Raw genomic sequence first — 15,514 nt, forward strand, 5'->3', positions numbered from 1 at the left:
TTTTAACTCTTTATTGTGGAAACGTCAAACATATACAAATTTAAGTATACATATATTCATCCATCATCCAGCTTCAATAATTATCAATTCATGGTCAATGTTGCTTTATTTACACCTCTTATTTCAGGTAGATTCACTTCCCCACTTTAATCCCTGGACCATTTTGAAGCAAATCTTACACAACACATCATTCATCTAGAAGGATATTTAAAAAAAAAATAACTGTAATACCAATATAAATTTAAGCAAAAATGCAAATAATAATTTCTTAACACCATCAAATATCTAGTCAAACTTAAAAATTCCCTGATAGTTCTGCAATTGATTTTTTTTAATTAGAAACTTATTGTCATATTTGGCAACAGAGATGTTTCAACCAAATGTCTAGATCTCTGACTTTTCTCTTAATGAAAACATCTAGCCACTCTGGTACACATTTTGGAATAGCAACACTGAGCATGAACACAGCAGCCACTCCCCCTTTGATACAGGTCTTGCATGCTCCACATAAGGTCCTCACTATTGCCTATTGTTCTGCCCATTGCACACTCCACATGTCTACACTATCTGGCTCTTGGACACAACTGAGTCTGCAATCCTAAATCTAAGCTCACAAAAAATATGGGTGATTGGAACCCATTCTTTAGTTTCAGGAGTTACTGATGACATAAGTGATGACCACAGTCCTGGTTTAGCCTTACCGACTTGAGTAAGTCATAGATAGAACAGAAAGTCACAACCCCGAAGACAAATGGTCAGATTTGAAGGTCAACCCAAGGGTAGAACAAGAGAAGATGTAAAGTCAACAGACAAGGAAGCCAAGAGCAGTTATGGAGGAGTTATGAAGCACAGATTGATTTGATTAGTTCAAGAATTATTTGGAGAACCAAATTATGTGCTGGGCTCCCCTCTTTGCAATGCATTCCAAGATCCAGAGATGGGTAATGTTGCTTTTAAAGGAGTTATGCCAAGTCCAACACTACATAAAGCCTTCCCTTCCTCCCTATTCATTTGTCAGTTTTGAAATGTGAGAATGCAGTCACAGTGGGTTAAATTAAAAGTATAGTCACTGGGGTGAGGTATTAATGCTCTTAAAATTGAAACCAAAATTAAAATCTAAAATGAGATTTCTTACACTCACCTATATCTGTATGTTGACTCCCTTTCAGATATGCTGGAATGCTCAACACTCAGTGTAAGAAAATAAAATGGTGTGCGTTTGACAACCAGATGCTATTCAAAATTAAAAGAGCTTAATTTTAAGACGGGCAGGAGAGAAGACATGCAATTTGCTTGCGATGCACACAGTAAATTAAAAACTTAAAAAAAAGGCAATGAGTGTGAAATATTAAATATTTACTTCTCAGGGTATTTTTGTGCACTGATATTAATGGGTAATAATAATTACTGTGCCTTATCCAAGACACACCTAGACTGAGAAATTAAATTCCCAGCATATGGGTATGGGCACCAGTCGATGCACATGCTTAATTCCCACTATGTTAATAGAACCAGAGGAAGTGCACCAATGAAAAAAAAAGAGAGAAAGGGAGAACCCCAGAAACTTAATATAAAGGGAAATCTGGAAGGGTCTGTTTCCCTTGGAAGTAGGTGAATTAATTCCATTAAATTTTCTCAAAATAAATATGCATCCAGGACAGAGAAGCAGAGTCCACAAAATATTTCATAGAAAAAACTCACAGAGCTGACACTGGTCAGTCTCCTTTTGTGCTAAAAATGCCATGGTGGCTTGGGACTCTGTGTGGGAGTTCAGTCCAGGAAATTAGCAGCCATGTGAGACCCTACCAGCATTCACATCTTTAATGGGTAGGTGCCTTGCCTTTTTACTCTTCTTTCTTTTTGCCAATTCCAATTCCCCATTAAGTCATCCACACAACCAGAGCGACATGCACACCAGCCCCCGAGGCAAACACAACTCAGAGCCACACCTACATGTCACACATAGAAAGGGCTGAGGGCCCCCAACCAATGACTAAGGTAGTTAAGGAATCCAGAGCTACGGTCCTACTTCTGTTATTTAACCACTTGGATAGTGTTAACCTAGACTTCAGCATTTATATCGGTAAAGAAGGAAGGTAATAATCCCTATCCTCCTGCTTCATAAAATTGAAGGACTCCAAAAAAAATGATGTGCATATGAAGGTAGGGGCAAATTGCAAAGCTCTCTACAAGAGCAAGGACCATAAGAACGTACCACTCTATGTTCTGCTTTTCAGAACTTTGACAATTTTTTTTTTGTCTTTTGACCTTCTTCTAAAATTAGATATTACACAGGGGATCCTTGGGTGGCTCAGTAGTTTAGCACCTGCCTTTGGCCCAGGGCGCGATCCTAGAGTCCCGGGATCGAGTCCCACGTCGGGCTCCCGGCATGGAGCCTGCTTCTCCCTCTGCCTGTGTCTCTGCCTCTCTCTCTCTCTCTCTCTCTCTATCATAAGTAAATAAATAAATAAAAAAAATTAGATATTACACATCCACATATAAAAATTAAATAATATAAGCAGACAGAAGGGGGATATCATTCGTGTCCTCACCACCCCAAAATAATACCTATTAACACCATATATTCTCCAATGGGGTGGGGTGCAATTTTCCCCTTCCACCAAGTGACATTTGGCAACTTCTGAAGACATTTTTGAGTATTCAAAATTCAAGACGAGAGAGATGAGGCATCTGGTGAGTAGAGGCCAGAGCTGCTGCTGAACACCCTACAGTGAACAAGACAGCCCTCTGCAATAAAGAATTATTCAGCCCAAAATGTTAATAGTCCCAAGAATGAGAAATCCTGACCTATATACATGCATATGTAGCCTCACATGTAACACTAATGCCGGAATCATTCTAGAATGTCTGTCACCAAATTATGCAAGGTGGAATGGCATCCCAGATTCCCAGAATTTATCCAATATTGGTATTGTTATAACAATAGAAAGGCAATATAATGAAATTTAATACCGAAACTATAAAATGAGGGGCACTTGGGTGGCTTAGCCAGTTGAGTGTCTGCCTTCGGCTCAGTTCATGATCTCAGGACCCCTGGATCAAGCTCTGTTCAGTTGGGGCTTCCTGCTCATCAGGGAGTCTGCTTCTCCCTCTGCCTCCCCCTCCCCCCACTTGTGCTCTCCTTCTCTCTCTCAAATAAGTAAAATCTTTGGAAAAAAAGCAAATTACAAAATGTTTCTTCATATACAATTAATGGAGGCAGCATTTATGATAGTATGACACTATTTATCATTTATTCTCCCAACTTCTATAACTGTAGGAAGCTGGTGAGGTAACAGGGGAGAGAGGAGGTGAGATAGGTTTTACTCAAATTTTGTTGGGTGCCTCTTTGTCATTTACTCCTACAAAATATATTTCTTGACTCTGTCATGGAGTCATGCCAATATGAGATTGGCCATCAAGAACATATAAGAGACTTAGCTTATTATGCGGACATCTTTAAGTCATTGTTAAAGGAATATTCTTTTGGGTAATAATCTTCTCTTTTGCTTTTCTTAGAAATAACTAGTTATAGAGTTAAGAAATAAATAGGTTTTACATTTTTAACTCTCCTTAATAAAAATAAATATTACTTTTTACAGAGCTAAGAAATCATACTCCACCAAAACAAATTTAGTAATTAAGTTAATAGAAATGGAAAGAGGTCAAATGGGAGAGACATTCCACAATTTTTTAATCCAAAGAATGTTGTATAAAAAGATACTAATTAAATGGGATCATTATTAAAATCAAGATCAGATCTACTGCCTTATTTTTCATTTAGTAATATAGAGTGCACATCTTTATATGGCCACATACATAACTCTGAACAACTCCTTTCACAGCACAAGAAGGTGTGATTGTGTGGGTGTTTATAGTTTACTTCATCATCTACTGTAAATATTTATATTATTTTCAGTTTTGATGAAAATAAACAATGCTTCTCTGAACATCTTCATTGTTAAATCCTTATGTACATCTTGAATTATGCTGTTAACTTGGTAGAAGTTGAATAGAAGTCAAAGTGTAGGATAGCAAGTTGTCCTTCAAAAAATTTCATTGAAAGGCAAAATCAAGTTAAAAAGTGATTTTTAATCAACCTTTACCTAGCTGTTTTACCTTCTCTAACAATTTTACTCTGCTCCTAAAAGTACTGTCCACTGCCATTCCGGATGAGCATGATTGTTTTCAGTGATGCAGTCTACTCTACAGAATAAGAGATGAGCCACAGCCTATCAAACGCTACCTAAATTGAACTAACTTCCAGGTTTTGATTCAACCAAATTTGATTACTGATCACTGAATTATCATTCAAGTAAAAGTTCACAGAGACATACCCATAGCAAATCTGATTCAGCCATGAGGGAAACCCTAATTAGCAGTTTATCATTCCTTCAAACCAACCTTCTAACCTCATCCAATTGTCAATGTGTCAATTCAATTTACATATGTAATGAATTTTTAAATGTTTTTCCCAAAGACCACCAATAGGCTTCCTCTTTCTGAAATGTTCTCAGCAAACACTCATGAAGACACACATTACTTAACATTTCAGGCCTTCTTTTGTTGTACTTAATGTCAAGAATCTGTTCTTCACTTTTCTTCTGAGATCAGCTCTGCTAAACTGGAAGACATCGGAAGTGGTTGGCCAACTCAAATCTCAAGGTCTTAGGGGGAAATTCAAAAGTAACCACACAGTGTTTTTTAAAAGTCATTACAGCAGACTATGTTTATGCCTGGGCTTGTGTGCTATCTACATAAAATATTTTTAATCAAGTGGATATGATTCCCCAAATGTGAAGAGGCTTCCACGCTTCGAAAATGTGAACCATGCGGCCATGGTGCTGCAGTTCTTTCCTCTGGCCACTAGGGTACCATTTCCTGCTCCATAAAGGAATTGGTGAGATGGGGCCTCTAGCCTATAATACCAACATCCAAGTGTGAATTTATTCTTTCCTGCCTTGCTAGCAATTTTTACTTTTCCAGCTTGGCACATAGAATCTTGCAAGTCTCTCTGGAAGGTGACTCATATTTAAATATGAATGGGGCAGCTGGCTTCTGTTATCTTAAAGGGTTACATTATGTCATTGCACATTTTCGACTGGGGTAAAAACAAACTGTGCTCTTTGCACACATCAATTCCAGTAATATATATTTGTATAAGATCACAGGGACTTATAAACTGTCTGAAATTTTTCCAGCCTTAAAAATTAAGACCAAGGCATTATGTTTCTTAATAATTCAGCAGCAACCACCAAAATAATCCCTTTGTTGCCTATCTTGCTGTTTCATATTTCCTAAAAAAAAAAAAACAAACAAAAAAAAACAATGATGATAATGATACTACTGATGATGCCAATGACAAAAGCAGTGATAATAAATGTTCACTTGTGTTGGCATTCACCATTTACCAGGCATTGTGCCAATAGCTTTGTATGTCATCTTCACCACAATCTGAAGAAAAAGAGGGATGTTTATTGCTCCCATTTTCCAGATGAGGGCTCCAAGGGCTTAATGAGGAACAAGTCTAAACGTGAGAAAATGGCAGAGATAGGGTTTGAAAGGAGGCAGGGTTTTTGTTGTTGTTGTTGTCGTTGTCGTTGTTGTTTAAGATTTTATTTATTTATTTGAGAGAGTGCGTGAGATGGGAGAGAGGCAGAGGGAGAGAGACAAGCGGACTCCAGGCTGAGCATAGAGTGCGATGGGGGCTTGACCCCAAGACCCTGAGATCATGACCTGAGCCAAAATCAAGAGTCAGTTGCTTAACTGAGCCACCCATGTGCCCCGAATATAGGCAGTTTAAACTCCAAAGCCTACACATTTAATTATTATGATATATGATGATGACCTGCATGTCTTAGGAAGTGATTTTCTGAAGCTCTAGTAAGCAAGTCTTGTTTCCTCAGAACATAGTTCCTCTGGAAGGCCTCTCCTGGCCACTAAGGGCTAGATGAGATGTCCTGAACTTTCCAGAGCACCACATGCAGAGACCTCGCTTAGACCACACTACATGCTCTACGTGAACAGTGGGTTCCTAGTCACTGCCTGCCCCCACTATGGACTGAGTGCCCCCCTGAGGCACTAATTTAAACTCCAGGAACAACACCCAGGACTCGGTACGCATTTAGAGTTTGACCAAATAATGGAGATATGAGCAAATGAATCTTGTCTCTTTTCTGTAAGATCTCAGGGCTATATTCCTCCTCCATTTTCACAACACCTTCCACCATAAAATTCACCTCACTGGAAAGGTGTCCCAAATCCTGCCTCCATCTGAGGTGTGACAGACCCAGAGTCATAGCACCTGGGTCAGAGTTCTGGCCTGTCACCCCCTTGATATAGATCTGGGACTTCACCCTCTCGCCTCATTCCCTCAGCAGTGATATGGGTTCTATAGAGCACCTAATCCATACTACAGGCTGTGATGTGGATTAAATATCATAATGCGATTGAGCCAAGCCTTAGTAAAATGTAAGTATTCATAAAAATAGCAATTGTACGAGTAGATGTAGGTATAGGAGCAATAGTATTAGAATATTAGAAGTAGTAGCATTCCCTGAAATGCTGAGCATGAGGAATCAGAGAGACAGTAGGACACGTCCTCACTTTTTTTTTTAAACATTTATCAGCAATTTGATGCTTTCCCTGTAAAAAGTAGAATTTCCTCATGAAAAACAGTACCATGTCTTCTTTAGCTATTAAAGAATATTTTAAAAATTACAAAAGAGGGGCACCTGGGTACCTTAGTCAGTTAAGTGTCCGACTTTTGATTTTGACTCAGGTCATGATCTCAGGGTCATGGGATTGAGCCCCATGTGTACAGCCCTACGTCAGCTCCCTGCTGGGTGTGGATCCTGCTTAAGATTCTCTCTCCCTCTCTCAATCTCTCTCTCTCTCCCTCCACCTTTCCCCACCTTATGTGCTCTCTCAATCACTCTTTAAAAAAGTAATAAATGAAAATTTAAAAATACAAATTTTTTAAATTACAAAAGAGTAATTCTCCTATGCCAAGGACTATGCTAAACATGTATGTGCATTATATAATTTAATCTTTCGAGTGAAGTCCTAGGAACTTCAGGCACAGATGAGGAAATAGAGAGTCAGAGAGGTTCAATCACCTGCCCAGAACCACACAGCAGATGAGTTACAGCACCAGGATACGAACTTTAATCTGTTTATTTACTTAATGGCCTCTCCCACCCACTAGACTGAAAGTACTATGAGGTAAGAGACAACGTCTGTTCTCTTCAATATTGTATGCACACCCCATCACATAGTGAGTCATCAGTAAGAGAAAACTTTGGAATGTGTGGACAAATGAATAAAAAGAATAAATCCAGCCTAAACTCTTAACCAATTGAGCCTCTTAATTATCTGAGATGAATGATATTTTTGAATAACACATCACTGGCAAAATTAGAAGCTGGCTGAGAAATGTTATAATAATAATAGTAACAACGAAACCAGCTATTTACTGAGTGCCTACTATGTTGTTCCTGTCCCCAAAGCTTTATAAAGATATCTTTAATCCTTTCATTGATCCATAAGGGAGATATTATTATCAGAATTTACAAATACATTATGTCACCCGGTTATACAAAATTTGAATGCAATTCTCATGGCTCCAAACCCAACATTTCCACTTCAGTGTGCTACCTCTGAAGTAGGAACAAAGGCAAGTGTGTGCTCTGCTTACTCTCAGAGAAATGCGAGGTTCATGCTAACCAATCCTCAGGGGTTACCAGAAGCTTCACCACTGTTGACTGTGGTCAAGAAGAATCATCCACAAGGCCAGATTACATTTGGTGCCCTATGAGCAGAGCTTTGTCTTGTCCCCCCCTGAAGGAAGCTCAGAATCCTGTATCTTCTGCTGACTATTTCCTTCAGGGAACAGGTGCACAGGTTTGCACTCTGACCTTTGGGAACAGTGACTTTACTGCAACACCCAACATTTAGGGTTTGTTTTTTTTTTTAAGATTTTATTTATTTATTCATGAGAGACACAAAGAGAGAGGGAGGCAGAGACACAGGCAGAGGGAGAAGTAGGTTCCATGCAGGGAGCCCGACGTGGGACTCGATCCCGGGACTCCAGGATCATGTTCTGGGTTGGAGGCAGGGGCTAAACCGCTGAGCCACCCGGGATGCCCCCAACATTTAGTTTTAAGTTAGTACACCCCACACCTCTGGTAAAACGCAACACCAAGCTCTGGATTTGCTTATCCTTATCAGTAAATTCCTGAAAAACCTCCCCATTTCTCTGCCAGTGACCGATCCTGAAGTGCCCTCCCACTTCTGCTACAAGCTCCAAATAATGCCGTCTGATGAAAAAATATGAGAAGCAATCAACCTTTCATTTATTTACTCAACAAACACGTGTTGAGTGCCTACAGTGTGTCACACATGGTCATTTTTGTAAAGGGCAAAAAGAGGCACCAAATAAAATAAATGGCAGCAACTGCTGTTGCTGTTGACTTACCTCCTCCTTCTGCACCTGGAGGCAGACTAATCATCCCCCAAAGATGTCTGCATCCTACCCTGTGAACATGTTGCTTAACCCTGCAAAAGGGACTATGCAAACGTGAAGGACTCTGAGATGGGGGATGAGCCTGGATTATCTGGGTGGGCCCAACCTCAGCACAGGAGTCCCCAAGCAGAGCCCTCTCCTGTTCCGGTAAGAGGCACAGGGAGATGTGGCCGCACTCAGAGGATGGGTCCCAAGGATGTAACATGGCTGGCTTTGACGACGGGGGAAAGGGCCTTGAGCCATGGACTGCGGACAGCTCCTAGAAGCTGGAAGAGACCAGGAAGCAACCAACCTCCTAGAGCCTCCAGAAAGGACACAGCTCTGCCATCACCTTGATTTTGGCCCAGGGAGAACTAGAATGGTAAGATAATCAATTTACACTGTTCATTTGTGGTCATGGGTTGCAACAGCAATAAGAAACTGATGCACACAGCAACTGAAAGAGAAAGTTCTCTGAGACTTCCAAATAGTAGGAAAACTGATTTCTTTTTAAGTATTTCAAAGGTAAATATCAAATTTTATGCCTAAAACTTGGAAAGTACAAGAATGCAATGAATAATAAAATAAATATTAGTATTGGATGCAGTTGGTACCAGCTGCAAAAATACCTATCGCACATATCACATTGCAAATCTTCCAGAATCAATATGCAACATTAGTGGATTAAAACGAGCTCCCTCACGAGTTAGGGTAGATGGCCATTCCTTCTAATCAGTCAGCAGAACTCCACACTGTTCACCAAGCAGAGCCACATCAATCACTTGATGTTCATTGTTTAACTTCAAATATTTTCATTGGTCACAGTCACCTGTAAATATGCTCTTTCATAAAAATGTGTTTTCCACTCTGATCACTTCATCCACTGGGAGGGGAAAGGAAGAAAAAGATTGGAGCTGTGCCAAAGAAGAAAAAAAATTAATTTTCTTGCAGCAGAGGATCTTGTTAAAATGAAACATCTTTCCCATGAAATGGATGCTAACACAACACAACGGAATACTAATAAAGTCCTTTCATAATATTTTTCCTAAAGATTACTTGCATTTTAAGAATTGCCTTTTATATCGCCCCCAAGTGATGCTTAAAAAGATAAATCGCTTCTGAACAAGAGTTACTTTTTCCTTGCATTTCTGGTTAACTTACAGAGCTTTTGTGAAGTTATCTTTAGTCGAGGAAACTTACCAAAAGAAAAGATCATTTATAGTTAAAAGGAGTAATTTGTATGATTTAAAGAAGAGCTAATAAAGCCCCGATTTTCCCAAGATAGCACGAGTGCATGGTAGGACCATATTTGTGCTTAACAACTGGGAAAAAAGTACTCGTGTTTAATATTTCACAAACAATATATTCATTTTATGCGCATTTAATACAAGCAATTTGAAACCCAAGCTTTTAAATATTCACTAGTCACCTCATAATGAAAATTGAATGCATCATGCTTTTGGGGCCCTGGGGGTGGAGGTGAGGGTGTATAAATTTTTAAGAAAATGTGTATTTCCTCTCCCCTCCCTCAAGAAAGAGGAGGGTGGATAAAGACAATGTTGATGGTGCCAGGATATTGGACTGTTGGTGAGCAGGTGTGTGCTACCGAATGGGCCCCTGGTGAATTGGAGGCTTTTAAAAGAGATTGATTCTCTTAACTAATTATTTCAAACATGCTTTTAAAGGTATTAATTACTTGCGGAAAAGATTCTCCATTTACTTCTAAATTGTTTCTTTGGGTGATTCTTTGCCTGCAAAAAATGTCTGGGGTAAAAGTGAACATTCCGTCACCATAATTTTAAATAACATATTTCAATAATATATTTACATGTTACCTTTAAAATTATGTAAACTATATTGAAATGTCATTAGAATTATTAACACATATTTAGAATTATAGAAAACATTTTAAGTTCTTTGTTTTTATATGTAAAAGTAATTTATTCATATGTGAAACCCTTGCATGTATTTATATATTACATACATATACAAATATATGTAAAACCATTTGTATACATATATAAATGTATGGAAAACCATTTATATCCATATATAAATGTACGTAGATGTTAGATTGAACATTCCTTAAAAGATCTTCGGTTTTGTTTTATTTCTGCACGTGTGTGCATGTCACATAATTCTATGAAGACTTCTACTGAGTTTATCTTGCAGAACTGTGTAAAATATACTCAGATACTAAGCAGCACCTTCCCTACCTTCCATCCCCGTCCTCAGTGCTACAGAGTGGTTCATTCAATGACTTTTCAGTTTGATCTCCTGGAGGCATTTGAATCTGCATCAGAAAAGGCATCTTTGGTTGGCCCGAAACATTTTAAATGCATCAAATCTAGTATCACAGGGGGAAAGGCATCCCTGTAATCAAGTCATCGGAATATTACACACAACGCCACACTGCCTTGTGACTTAATTGCTGAGTTTTAGCGGCCTGGGGCATTCAGGTTCACATGAAAAAAAATGTTTGCAACCCCTCAGGCGCAGAATATTCTCACTGAGCAGAAGGAACAATTTCCAGTGACAAGAGGCCATTTGGCCAATTTGCTGTCCAGAACTCAGACTCATGAGTCACAGACAACAGAATAAAGAAACTTAACACTCTTGGCATTAATGAGCAGGGTAAGGATTGGTCATTTTCAATGCTCCTTAGTGATGCCTTAAAGTAACAAAATGACACTTTAAAAAAAAAAACAAAACCCACAGTCACCTTGATGTTTGAGCAACTACTTTATTTTAACCCAGCATCTGCCACAATTTATAGGAATATCTTCCCTATGCCAAGACTTCTATATCTTTTTCCCCATCAACATTTGAAACAAAAAAGAATACCTAAAAACAAGTAACCATATCAGTTTTGTTCACTGCTGTCAGATGTTTAATAATACTACTGCTATCCGCCGTCACCCATCCAGAGTTTTAAAAGCTTTATCACTAATGTGAAATATATAGATAAGAGAAACACAGAAGGTAAAAAATCGACGTCAAAAATGCATCTCTGGTTTCCCCCAAAATACATTGTGAGACACTGAATGAATACCTAATTGTTAAAACCAACACAAAGGGCTAGAACCCTTCTCTCCATGTTCCCAACAGGATAATATAGTGTAACAGTTTATAAACACAAGCCAGGAACTAAAATTAAAAACTACCCCAGGTCAGAAATGAGACCACTTTATAATTAGAGAAAAAACTACCAGTCCCCAGTGGAGATTAAGAAGGGGATGGTTTCTGAAAATGTACATAAGAGGGACAGAAATAAACAACTTCCACAGTCTGGTGGCACAATTCTGTTCCCTTGTGATGGAAACACAAAAAGGAGTCTCTAACAAGCTCCAAAAATATGTGTATGTGTATTTTAAGTAAAATTTAGCTTTCCAGACAACTACGTTTTTCTGCTGGAAATAATGAACTAACATAAAAATGATATAAGGATGTGTGTAAAAAGGACATTTAAGAGAAACAGGTTGAAGAGCTTCATAAATTTACCAAAGATTAAATTAAAGCTGGATGTGTAAGATGTAGTGATAAAACAATTGGGGGCTGTTCCTTCTTTTAAGCAAGGATGGTTTGGGCTTTATCGGAAACCAGGCTTGCATAACTAATCAGTGGCATGACCAGCCCAGGCTCTGAAATGGGAGTCCCAGGCAGCCCCTTGCAATGCATATATGCTCAAAACTCATTACGTTCGATATGCCTTGTTCTTGACCTAAATGCAATAGAAATTCTTCCTTGGGGTGCATGATATACATGAAAAAGTACAACTTCTTTTTAAAACACCATTAGAATATTTTATTGTGTGTGGACATACACTCTTGTTACTCCTAAATGCTATTCTATTGAGTACAGTTTATATTCACTGGCAAAGCGAAATCTCCGGGGAAGCCAGAGAGGGAATGCAATTTCTAGTAATAACAGCTCACAACAGTGAATACTATCCACTTATCCCCACAATTTCCAGCTATTTTGGACTCCTTTCTGAATTAACCTTTCATATCAAAAGGAGCAATTCTGCACACTAGAGACTCCAGCACAATTTCATGCATAATTTATTCACTCAGTTCAACATTAAACGCACAGTCCTTGACTTTGTCAAGGTGGATTCTGTTGGCAGACTTCACAAGCAGCAAAACAGGAGAAATGAGATCTACAGCTCAACCTCTTCACCTATTCTGTCTGGCAAGAGATGGTGGGTGGGGGCGGAGGGAAGAGAAAAATAAGGCGAGATTGTAGCACGGTGCCTGTCATCTGTAGGATCCCCGGCAAGCACATGGTATTTTCACATCAGTAGTCTCTGAAAGGTAGGGGATTTTGTTGTTTTGGTTTTTAAGTCCAAAACAATTGAAAGAAGCCGGAATTCTGCTTCACCAACAAAAGTCTGGGGCAATTTGTTGCCTTCCTGACAATTCCACCGTTCACAGGAAAACAATATTTTTATCTTGGGTTGCTTAGTAGGCGCGGTTGGAAGAAATTACTCGAGGCTGTTATTCAAACAGACCCACACATTAGCTTGAGGTCATATTAGAAGGGCTCATTTTAGAAATTTCAATAACACAGACTTTCCAATGAGATCCCAAATCCCAGATTTACACTCCCAAATTGGCCTTCAAGAACATAGACATCCATTTTCTCTCCTAAACTACCCATTTGAACCCTCAAATGAGGGATGTGTGCAACCAGTTGTAAAAACAGAACCCGGATCCACCAGGAAACTGTTCCTCCGCCTTTTCAGAGTCAGCTGAAGCTCAGAGTAGACAGGAAATCCATTTTCTCTCCTTTAAAGGCCTCCCTTATTCAGAGCCATTCAAACAGATACCTGAGCCCAACTACTGTCCAGGTGGAAACCCACAGATGGTTCTCTTTCTCAATCTCACGGATTACAAAACAGTTCTGTTCATCCTGTTACAGAGGGAGTTTTCCTGTTAATGATTGCTGTATGAATACATAATATATGCCAGCAACTTCATTAAGACTTTGCGATCTTCATGGAGTTTATTCTGTCAAACATCACCCTGAGATAATTATTAACATCACACACCGCAGATGAAGAAACCGAGACTTGAGGCCTTCAGAGGCCTTTGCAGGCCTTGCTCACGTGAAACTACAGCAAGAATTAAATTCTTAAAAAAAAAAAAAAAAAAAAAAGAATTAAACTCTAACCCCAAAACAGATTCGAAGCGATTTCCCTAAATACACTAGATGAAGTGAATTGGTCCTTCACTTTAGCACTTGGTCATTAAAATATTACCTTCCAGAAGCCACAGCCCACTTTCCAAACCTGTGAATAATATGAGGCCCAGGAGTATCCAATGAGACGCCTTTTGGAAATACGACAAAACGCTGGAAATTTTCACACAGGACACCTTGGCAAAAGTCTTTAAATCTAAACTTTCTTAGGCGGCTGCCCCCACAGTCTAGTTAGAAGAAGCCCGAAGCACATAAATTGGAGCCTTACCAAAACTGAGCCTCACTTTTATAATTTGCCTTTAAATTTACTGCAAGACCATGAAAATTAAATGCCTCTGGTACCATCAAAGTAGCTCACTGAGATTTCAGCCGTCCTCCTCCGTTAACATTCAGCAGCAGCCTTTTTATTGTCTCGAGACTCTGGATTTGGACCAAATCGTTGAAATCAGTGAAAACTCAGAGGTGAAGCAGGTTTCCCATTTATGAGCTTTTCAACCCCAAGATTCCCATCCTAATGATGACATAACAAAAGGACCTACCAAAGTGGGGTTTAGAAGCATCATTTTGTCTGGTTCATTTACCCTCCCCCCACCCCCACCCCAAGCTGCTGTGCAACTTGCAGTGATTGGCAGGCAGTGGAAACACACAAGGCACGTTGGATGCGTTGGCCAAAAATGTCATGGCAGTGGCTGGAGTCCTCGACATTCCCACCCCTCACCTCCCTTGCTCCCTTCCCAAGGGCCCTGAGCACCACAGCAGCGGCCTGTACCTTCAGGTCCCCAGAGCAAGATCTCATGCTTCCGGAGAGACCACCAAGTCACAAAGCTTCTAGAACTCTATATGTCAGAAGCCCAACACTATGTCAGGGCTCTATTTCTGATGGACACTTGGAGCAGTGTCAGCTCCTTTGCTTCTTAGCCCAGTGGCCTTGGGCACACATCTCTTCTACCACTCAGTTTCCATGTTAGGAAACAAGATGAATAATACCTACTTTAGGGAACTATTGTGGGAATTTAACCTGGAACTTTTTTTTTTTTTTTTTTTTTTTTGAGAGAGAGAGAGAGAGAGAGAGGAGGGCCAGATGGAGAGAGAGTCTTTTTTTTTTTAATTTTTATTTATTTATGATAGTCACACAGAGAGAGAGAGAGGCAGAGACATAGGCAGACTCCATGCACCAGGAGCCCGATGTGGGATTCGATCCCGGGACTCCAGGATCGCGCCCTGGGCCAAAGGCAGGCGCTAAACCGCTGCGCCACCCAGGGATCCCGAGAGAGAGAGTCTTAAGCAGACTCCACACCCAGCACAGAGCCTGCGCAGGGCTCGAACCCACAAGCCTGAGATCAGGACCTGAGCGGAAATCAGGACTTGGACGCTTAACTGACTGAGCGACCCAGGCATCCGCCCCCCGCCCCCAAACCAGCAATATTTTTAAGTTGCTTAGCCCACTGCTTGGCACAGAGGAGCTCGGTATTCACAGGCAAAAAGCATTTGCTTTTCACATAGACATCAGTGTTAATTTTAATCTTTACAACATAGAGGTTATTTGCAGTATTTGTCATACAGATGTGGAATCCAAACCCAGAAATTCAGTGATAGGGGTAAATATTGCTCAGCGGATAAGCAAAGAGTTGGCGTTTGAATGTATATCTCTCTTTGACTTCAAATGCCCAAAAGTTTGCACTGCCACACTGTGCTGCCACAATAACACGTTGCTAAAAGAAGCTCCGCAAGGATTCGCAGAGTACTGAGGAGGGATTTGTGAAGGGCCATAAACTTAACTTGCAGCTAAATAAATTTAATTTGCTATTTACT

At 39.8% G+C, this 15,514-nt stretch overlaps 1 long non-coding RNA gene across 1 annotated transcript; it reads right to left on the reverse strand.

The window, feature by feature from the left end:
* Positions 1–11,226: 11,226 nt before the first annotated feature.
* Positions 11,227–14,271, reverse strand: LOC140609996 (uncharacterized). Its single transcript, XR_012011786.1, has 2 exons — positions 14,045–14,271; positions 11,227–13,635 (listed from the first exon to the last, which is right to left on the reverse strand). It is a non-coding gene; the product is annotated as an uncharacterized lncRNA (long non-coding RNA).
* Between the last annotated feature and the right edge of the window lie 1,243 nt (positions 14,272–15,514).

This window comes from Canis lupus, chromosome 19 (genome assembly GCF_048164855.1).
Source record: "Canis lupus baileyi chromosome 19, mCanLup2.hap1, whole genome shotgun sequence".
NCBI lineage: Eukaryota > Metazoa > Chordata > Mammalia > Carnivora > Canidae > Canis > Canis lupus.